Below are 8,793 nucleotides of genomic sequence, written 5' to 3' on the forward strand. Positions count from 1 at the left end.
TGTGAAAGTATTCGCCCACTTGGATGTCTTATTCTTCTATTGCTTTATGTGGATTTGTTATATATTTGTATTTACTTGTCATTGACATCAGTTTTCATATCAACATAAAAAATGTTTTTGTCAAAAAAGTCTAATTTTGTTGATCATGATTGACTTATTTGCAATAAAAAGAGTCAAACATCCAAGGGGGTGAAATGCTTTTGTTAGTCGCCGTATTGTGCGACACCACTCTATTCAACGCAGCTGCATAGAAAACTGTCTAAATGTCACAACCCCATCCGTTTTCAGCCATGGAAAGTGATTTTTCTTCAGTTGTTGTGTGGAAAGAAAAGAAAAACAGAAAAAACTAGATGGTGGAATACCATCTGGGCATTTTGTGGAGTTGTTGTGAAACACAGACAAAATGAAAAACCTTTTTTTGAAGCCTGAGGGGTTTGGAGATGGAGAGCGACACATCAGCATCGACCTAGAAAGTTTGTCTCCCTTCTAGAGCTGGGCAGTAGCTAGTTACATTTACTCAGTTACATTTATTTGAGTAACTATGTTGTTGTGATGACTTCCTGAAGGTTGGAAAGAGCAGGAGCTTCTTACAGAGAGAGAGAGAGAGACGCCCAAATTCAAGGCAATAAACTATAAAGTCAAATTCCTTTTGAGTCATGTTTGATGTGTACCGCAGTTTCATAACAACTGAACATAACATGGTTACTAGAGCTATAAAATGGTACTATGTGCATAGAAAATACTGCCCCTTTAACATTACGCCACTAAATCGATAATTGGAAAACCAGTATCATATGTGCAGGGGCGCGGCCAGGAATCTTGGGCCCCCTGACAAAAAATGTAATTGGCCCCCTCACGCAGCTGCTGTTACAGTTTTTTGAGTGTATCTGACCCAACAAAAGCGTCACAATTTTAAAGCCTTGCTTTCTTTGGTCCAATACTGATAACTAGCACAATATTTACTGCTCATGAATTTTACATGCAACAGTCCACATACAGTGTGCAAGTAGGTTGCTTAAATTTTTTTCTATTAGTTTTAGATTACTCAAATGTCTCTGAGCAACAGTCATAGGCAAGATGCAAAATATACATGAAACAATCCAGCTATGTAGTTGCATTTTATTCAAGTTGCAGTATATAACTTTAATAAAAAATATGTTTTCTAAAAAATATATTTGTTAAAGCTGCCACCATGTCGTGACAGTTTATTAGACAGATAATCTGTGAAAACAATCAATCTCCTTCACCTTGTCCCTGAATTACTATTACAGGCTAAAGTAATGCAACATTCCGACCAAAACAACCAATCAGAGCCAGGAGGAGGGTCTTAGCGCTGTCAATCATCCTCATTCACTCACTGCTAAATGTGCTAATGGTGGAGAAACAACATATCATTACAGGAAAATCGTTCATCTGCCGTCACTGGTAGCTATGCTAACTAGACTGAGCATTCACAACAGGCTATGCTAGCTGCAGCATAGCACAGAGCGAGGGGGAGGAAGGATGAGCAGCCACATGAGATGGTGATTGACAGCGCTAAAACTCTCCTGTCACTGACTGGTTGTTTCTAGCACTTTGAGAAAGCAGATTAAATACATTTTTCACAAATTATTTCTCATGACATACTGTCACAACATAGTGACAGTTTTAACAAATATATGGAAAAAAATATTTTAATAAAAGCTACATACTGCAGCTTTAATTTCATTCAGGAGAGGGCAGGTCAGGAGGGACTAGAGCTGCTGCTGACTGACTCATCTGTTGTTAAGTGGTAAAAGGTACAAAGGACAAGTTCAATATATGAATATCTTGATATTTTTTCCCTTAATTCATTAGATGCTAGTGAAATGGAGGCAAACAATAGTCTGTAGCTAAGCTAACTATGCTAAATGGTTGATAATCTCACCCACCTCTGTTGGAGAAAAACTGGGTTATAAATTGACACTTTTGCCTTTTTCTTTCCCTCTCTATTTTTTTTTTTTTTTTGAAAACCTCACTTTATAATACTTCTAGGCAGCATAGTAACAGCCACAGTCGTTCTTGTTTTCCACTGTCTGCTGCCGTCCAAGCAGGAACGAACCATTTCATGCAGATCCAGGGGGTTCAGGGCAAATGTGTGTTTTTTGGTCTGGGAGTGAGAACATTAAATTTTTACTGCTAAAAACAATCTTCAAAAATACAATATGATTAATTTTGTAATTGACAGGACCTCAATTTTTTTATTTTTATTTCTATGACCAAAAAGTAAAAAAATAAATTATGGAGGGCCCCCTGTTGGTCAGGGGCCCTTAGAATTGTCATAACCTTTCCCCCCCCCCCTGTATGCCGCCCCTGCATATCTGTATCAAGCAATAAACCTGATATCCATACAGTACAACAGGAGTTTTCTTGGTTTCTTTCAACCAAAACAATGTCAGAAGACAAAAACGTGGCACTGAGGAGAAAACTGGCTGAGGGACATTTAATCAAACATTGGCTGTGTGATTATCTTTGAGCCTGAAAACATCATTTTAATCTCAGCCGTTTATTGATTCACAGAAAGCATAAAACAATCATGATCATTCAGACAACTAATGGAATAAAATATTAAAATGTTCTTGCTTGCGGGTGAAAAGAATCGAGACGGGAGATAACCCTTAAAAATGTAAAATATGAACGTTTTCTCATCGAATCACCATAGCAAGACGGAGGTAAAAACACGTGAGACGTTGTGGATTAAAAGCGTTGCCACAAATCTGAGGAACAATCGGCTCAGAACAGACAGAAAAACTCGAGCTTTTTCACCGTCCGTGTGTTTGTGACAGAAATATTGAACCAGATTTTGTCCTTTCTGTTGTGCCCAAGGCTTTTAGTGGCTCGATAGTTGCGGGGGTTTTTTGTTGGACGACATTTTAGGTTTCGAAGGAACCTTGAAAACACCTTAATAAAAAAAAATAAAATAAAAAAAAAGTTTTCAAAATGATCACTACTGGGAGAAAAGAAAAAAAAAAGAGAATATGTTTTGTTGTTTCTCTCTCTCTCTCCCTCCTGCAATCTGATAAGCTCCTGCAAGCTGACTTCCATCTGAGCTGATCAGAAAACAGCAGCTGGGTGGAAGGTAGGAAATGAAATGTAAATCTTATGGTAAACTCCGCGAAGTGATGAGCGAGAGCGCGCAGCACTGTAAACACAGGGTGCAGTTTGGGGCTTTGGCGTTTAATATCTGCCGTCTCTCTTTTATGGAGCCCTCAAAATGGAGAGCGCTGTTGTGTTTGGGGGCTGAACTGGCGTTGCTCTCTCTGTCGCGAGACGAAAGCAGAAAAGAAAAAAACCAAAGCGGCACCGTGAAGAATAGCTGGGCGGAGAGAAAGAGAGGCTGAGTGAACCCATGGATGCACACACACACACACACACACACACACACACACACACACACACACACACACACACATAAGGAACGAATCATCATTGGAAAATCATTAGAAATCTGGCGAAGTAGAGGGCCACAGATTGAGGGACAAACCCGTCATTCAAGCACACACAAAGACACACACACACACACACACGGAGAGGCAGTCAGGTGGAAGGGTAGCGGGGCGGCCCCACACACACACACACCCTCACGCCCACACACCCACCCACACATAGCTTCATCCACACAAACAATCCTTCATGTTTCCCTCCCGGCCCCTCCTCCTCCTCCTCCGTCCGTCGACATTTATTGCTCCTTCTGTGTGAATATCTTTGAGTTTTATTCTCATGTCGGCCATTGTGTGCGCGTGTGCGTGTCGGGGTGTGTGTGTGTGTGTGTGTTTTCTCACTGTGAATAGGAGCTCCATTGGTGATTCATTTGTGCGTGGTTAACCATTGTGGAGAAAAAGGCAACATTTTATTTGTCTGAACTGAACCCGAGCCATATGGCTCCTTCTGCTCCCCCAAAGATCTTCTCTGAACTCAGGACTCTCACCCTTACACTTTCATCAGCCTCAGCTCGTTTCTTCAGTCCATGACTTTTACACTTCTGCTGCAAAACATGTTTAGAGATGCACAGTGAAAAAATGTCTAGTGTCAGACATTTTCAAAAACAGTATTTTTTTTTTTTAAATCTACATTTGCACCTGTGACACAGGTAGAGTTTGGGGAAATTTTCTTTTTTTGGAGTATTTCTTCTGCATTGTATGTTTTACTTTTACTTGAGTAATATCATTATACTATAATATTATTATGAAGTATTGCTACTCTTACTTGAGTAAACTTTCTGGATATTTTAGTCACTGAATGAAAAACAAACTTGTTTTAACCAAAAATTCACCAGGCACAGACACACACCTGTAGTTTTTCGTTAGTTTCATAAGTTTTATATTGAAAGAAATTGATTTGGAAAAAATATATATTTTGCCTGAGTTTATTATTTTGTAATAATGTTATTTAAATAGATTATTTTTTATTTTGGCCTTTAAATTACCAATATTTACACATAACCTTATATGTGGAAATGTATAAAGTTATGTCATTTAATATTTCTCAATATTAAATTGAGAAATTTTATATTTCTAAAGTACTAAAGTACTCGGTACTTTAGTAGTCTTTTTACCAAGTACTTTTTTACTCTTATTTGAGCAATTTATTGGATTGCTACTTTACTCTGGTAAGAAGCCACAAACACAGTGGAGACCCTTGTAAGACAACAAATTGTCCTAAAAGAGTGTTGTGGCCATTTATGCTCAATTTTGTGGATTGTAATTTCTACCAATTTAGAAATTGGTAGAAAGCAATTAGAATAGGCAGTTAGAATATATTTAAGTTAGTTTAGAACCAAAATTTTTAATTAATTTTTATATCTGGAATTGTTTCGATTCCTTTGGTAATTGTTAGACCCTCCCATTAATTTGAGTAATTAACACACCGGGTGCTTGGTGGAGGTCTATTAGGCAAATGTCTGATGTCCTGACGGGAAGTTTTGTAAATGATGTTTTGTTTTTTTTCCCACTTTTTTTAACTTGACACATCAAATTAAGTTTAGTTTTGCTTTCAACCAAGTTCTAAGAGATTTTTAGTAATCTTTTTGTCGCTATTTTTCACAACAAATAAGGCATTTTTTAAAAAAACAATCAAGTCAGAAGTCTATGCAAATCAAACCACCTGTTTCCACCCACGACCTTTGCTGGAGTTTTTGGTTTTTGGAACATAGAAGGCCACGACAGGCAACATGAGGAAATATTGACAGTTATACCTTAAATTGTTCAATATAATCTTAGCTGCACCTTTATCTTTCAAAGATAGGAGGGTTAACCTGATGAAATAGCCTCTGATATGGATATAGTATATTAACAGTTAAGCCCCAAACTATTTTTAATTCACAAATTTTGATTTCCATACGTTTTATAGAAATAAAATTTAGCTTTCCCAAGGAAATATGACAGTTATTTTTCAAATTATATTACACCAATGGGAAAAAAGAGCAATTTGTTTTTATTTGCATTATTTACACACTTATCAACATTTAGTCTGGACTTTTTTTATTGGCATTAAAGCAATCAAACCCTCCATATATTTACGGACCAGCTTTATGCATGTTTTCATTGGTGTTTGTTTTTACTTAAAGGTTTTGTTGGCTCTGTTGGCCTTTATTTGAAAGTAGTTTGACAGGAAACAGGGTAATCAGAGAGGAGGAAGACGTGGCAAATGTCGCCAGGCCAGGAATCGAACCTGCGACCACCGTCACGAGGACTAAGGCCTCAATACGTGGGTCGTGCTTTGCCCCTGCACCACCACAGCACCCCTCCGTTGGTGTTTTGATAGTTTAGCTTTCTGTTTTTTTGAGGTTGGAAGTGGCAATTTTCTACTGTAGGCTCAGAATGCGCTCAGCAACATAAAGATATGCAAAAATCAATGACAGATTATAAAACATACTCATTTCTTAAACCTGAAATCATTACCTGATGATAGAGCACTACTCTATGAGTAAGTCCTTCTTCAGCAGTTAACGTGTCTTCTCTGGTGGACGGTTGTAGTAGAACCACAAGATGGAGTAAGGATTTCCCTCCAGGGGACTTTTGTTGACAAACCTAGAGGTATTCTTGGCAATCACCTTAAATGTTGACACATTTGTTCTGAGTCTTCCTCCATTGGTAACCGATGCAAAACTAATCAACTGATTACAGCATTAATCCTGTTTCACTTTGGGCACATGTTCCAGTTTTTGAAAACACAAGCTAAGACTCGCGTGGTTAAAGATGCAGCTCCAAACTTTTATGATTGTGGCATGTTTGTTTTTGTGTATGAGAGTTACCGTTTGTCAAAGGATGTCTGAGGTTGGATGTTCCATCCCTGAAAGCTGGCACACCTGGCATTAATTACCTCAATGGGTTCAGAGGATTTAAGGAACAGCATTGTCCGATGATTAACATTGCTGGCTAGCTCTTACCATTCTGTTTTCCTGTGTAGAAACCTTCTGATTTTATTATTTCAAGTTTTCTTACCTGACGTCTACTTATCATCCACTCTTGTGGTCCAACATTGCAATCCATTTCCTTGTCTCTTCCAGAATCAGTCCTCTTCATGGATGTCCTCTGCACCTCCAGAGGCCTGCGCGCTCTCTACCACCATAGAACTCTGGGACTCACCACTCCAGGGCCAGACCTACCTCCCTTCATACATCGTCCTCACTTCAATGCCATGGCCGTCACCAATCTGTTACTTACCAGTTTCATGCTGAACTCTATTAAAGCCCCCAATTAACCGGTCCTTCTGCTTCCAGATGCCTCTTCCAACCGAATCGGTGAGAGAACGTCTTCAGTCACACATTCAACTCATTGTACATATTGTAAATCAGGGGTCTCCATCCCTAGTCCTCAAGATATACTTGTCCTATAGGTTTTAGAAGTAACTCTGCTCCAAAACACCTGAATCAAATGAAAGGCAGTTACGATGCCTTTGCCAAACTTAATGGCATGTCAAAGAGGTAAATCAATCATTTGATCAGGTTAATAGAGCAGGGATGCATCTAAAACTGGCAGGACAGTAGATCTCGAGGACTAGGGTTGGAGGCCCCTGTTGTAGATACACCTGCTTTCTTTATCTTTGGTGTCATTGGATTGATTCTCTATGTGGGTCAGGTAGCTGCCTATTAATATGACATAGACAATGCCAATAATGACAATAACGCCATGTTCTAACATGTTCAAGCTTGGGAAGGACATGTCCGAAGGTGCATCCAAAATGATACATATGGAAAGACTTAGCTAAACCGTGAATCAAGAACTTTTTACATACAAACCTAAACAAACATGCTTGAGAGTTGTGGTCATAATCTTTCCACAGCAGAACGAAGCACACTGTTCATAAGGTGACGGTAGAACCTGTCAAAATTAGCACCAGCAGCAGGTCAAAGTTTTACAGAAAGTCCATAAATGGATATTAGCCAGAATTACTGTTCGGTGAACCCCTATCCTAAAACCTTTCCTGTTTCTTTTAGTTTACTTTTGTCTTTCTTTCCTTTCTCTGGATATCAGCCTGTGTGCGCCCTGTCTCTAGGTCGATGGAGACGGGCCTCTTTCGCTGTCAGCTGCAATCAGCCCTCACGTGCGCCTGTAATGTTGTGTATTGTCCGAACGCATCACCAGAGGAGCATCTGAGACGTCCATTAAAGTTCAAAGCAATTTATCACCATCTTCCCTCCTCATCCTCCACCTCTTCCTCCTCCCCACCCTGTCACAATCTCCTCCTTCCCCATCCCTCCGTCTGAGTGGGGGAGCGTCATCCTCTCGCTCCCCCACTCCACCCTCCCCAACCCTCGTCGTGTTCGGCGCAAATTAAAATTCAGACGGGATTAATCGACACGGTTCTAATTTGTCGGCCGAGGCAGGTTGCAGGAGGTGCGCGGATGCGAAATTAATTCACAATTAGGACGAAGGGGAGGAAGAATCATGGCGGAGATTCTGTGTTTTGTTTTCTTCCGTCTGTCTCTCCCCAGCTTCTGTCTGTCACACTCGCTAACTCGAGGTGCCCTTGACATCTTGAGTGTGATTTGTGACAAGCCCGGGCTCCTGGAGGCATTTGAGCGTGCACGTGCGTACGTTGCAGCGCAGCGCGAGGCGCCCAGCGAGAGAGCCGTCCGAGAGTTTGTTTCCCTGCGTGACAGGAGTCACCCTGGGGTATGATAACTTTAGAGGGCCCGGTAGTTTAAATATTAAACTGGCCTTAGCGGCTGACAGCTCCCTCACAGCCATTCAGCAGCCGTTCAACATGCGTTTCACAAACACTCGCCCACACGTGTTCCAGTCTTGACAGTAAGTAGCTTTCCTCGGCGCAGACGCGTGTGTGGACGTGCCAGAGCAAACTATATGCGCTGGGAGTGCTGGGAGTGTGTGTGTGTGTGGGGGGGGGGTGTTTGTGTGCGACACAAGGTTGGATTTGGACTTGTTTTTAATCAGTGGGATTTTTCAAATGGCCTCGGGCTTCTCCCAGGGACTAATTAGCGATGTGACTTCGGCATGATAAATAAACACGCGCACGCACCGACACGCGCGAGCGCCGCGTTAAAACACATAAAAGAATACCAAAGAGGGACTCGGGATTTGCAGATCAGATGGAACAGAAGCACATTTACAAGGGACATAAACAAACGCCTAATCTACATGGTTTCTTTCTGTCTCTAGCCTCATTTCCTCAGTTTCCCCCCCTCATCCCACATTTTCAACGTTACTGTCGAGCTTTTACTTTCTCTCTCTTTCTCTCTCTCCACCTCACACACACTCACACTCAGACTCTAGAATTTAATGTGTTGACAGCCTGTGCCCAAGTAAGAGCAGA

Source organism: Xiphophorus couchianus, chromosome 6, assembly GCF_001444195.1.
Source record: "Xiphophorus couchianus chromosome 6, X_couchianus-1.0, whole genome shotgun sequence".
Taxonomy (NCBI): Eukaryota; Metazoa; Chordata; class Actinopteri; order Cyprinodontiformes; family Poeciliidae; genus Xiphophorus; species Xiphophorus couchianus.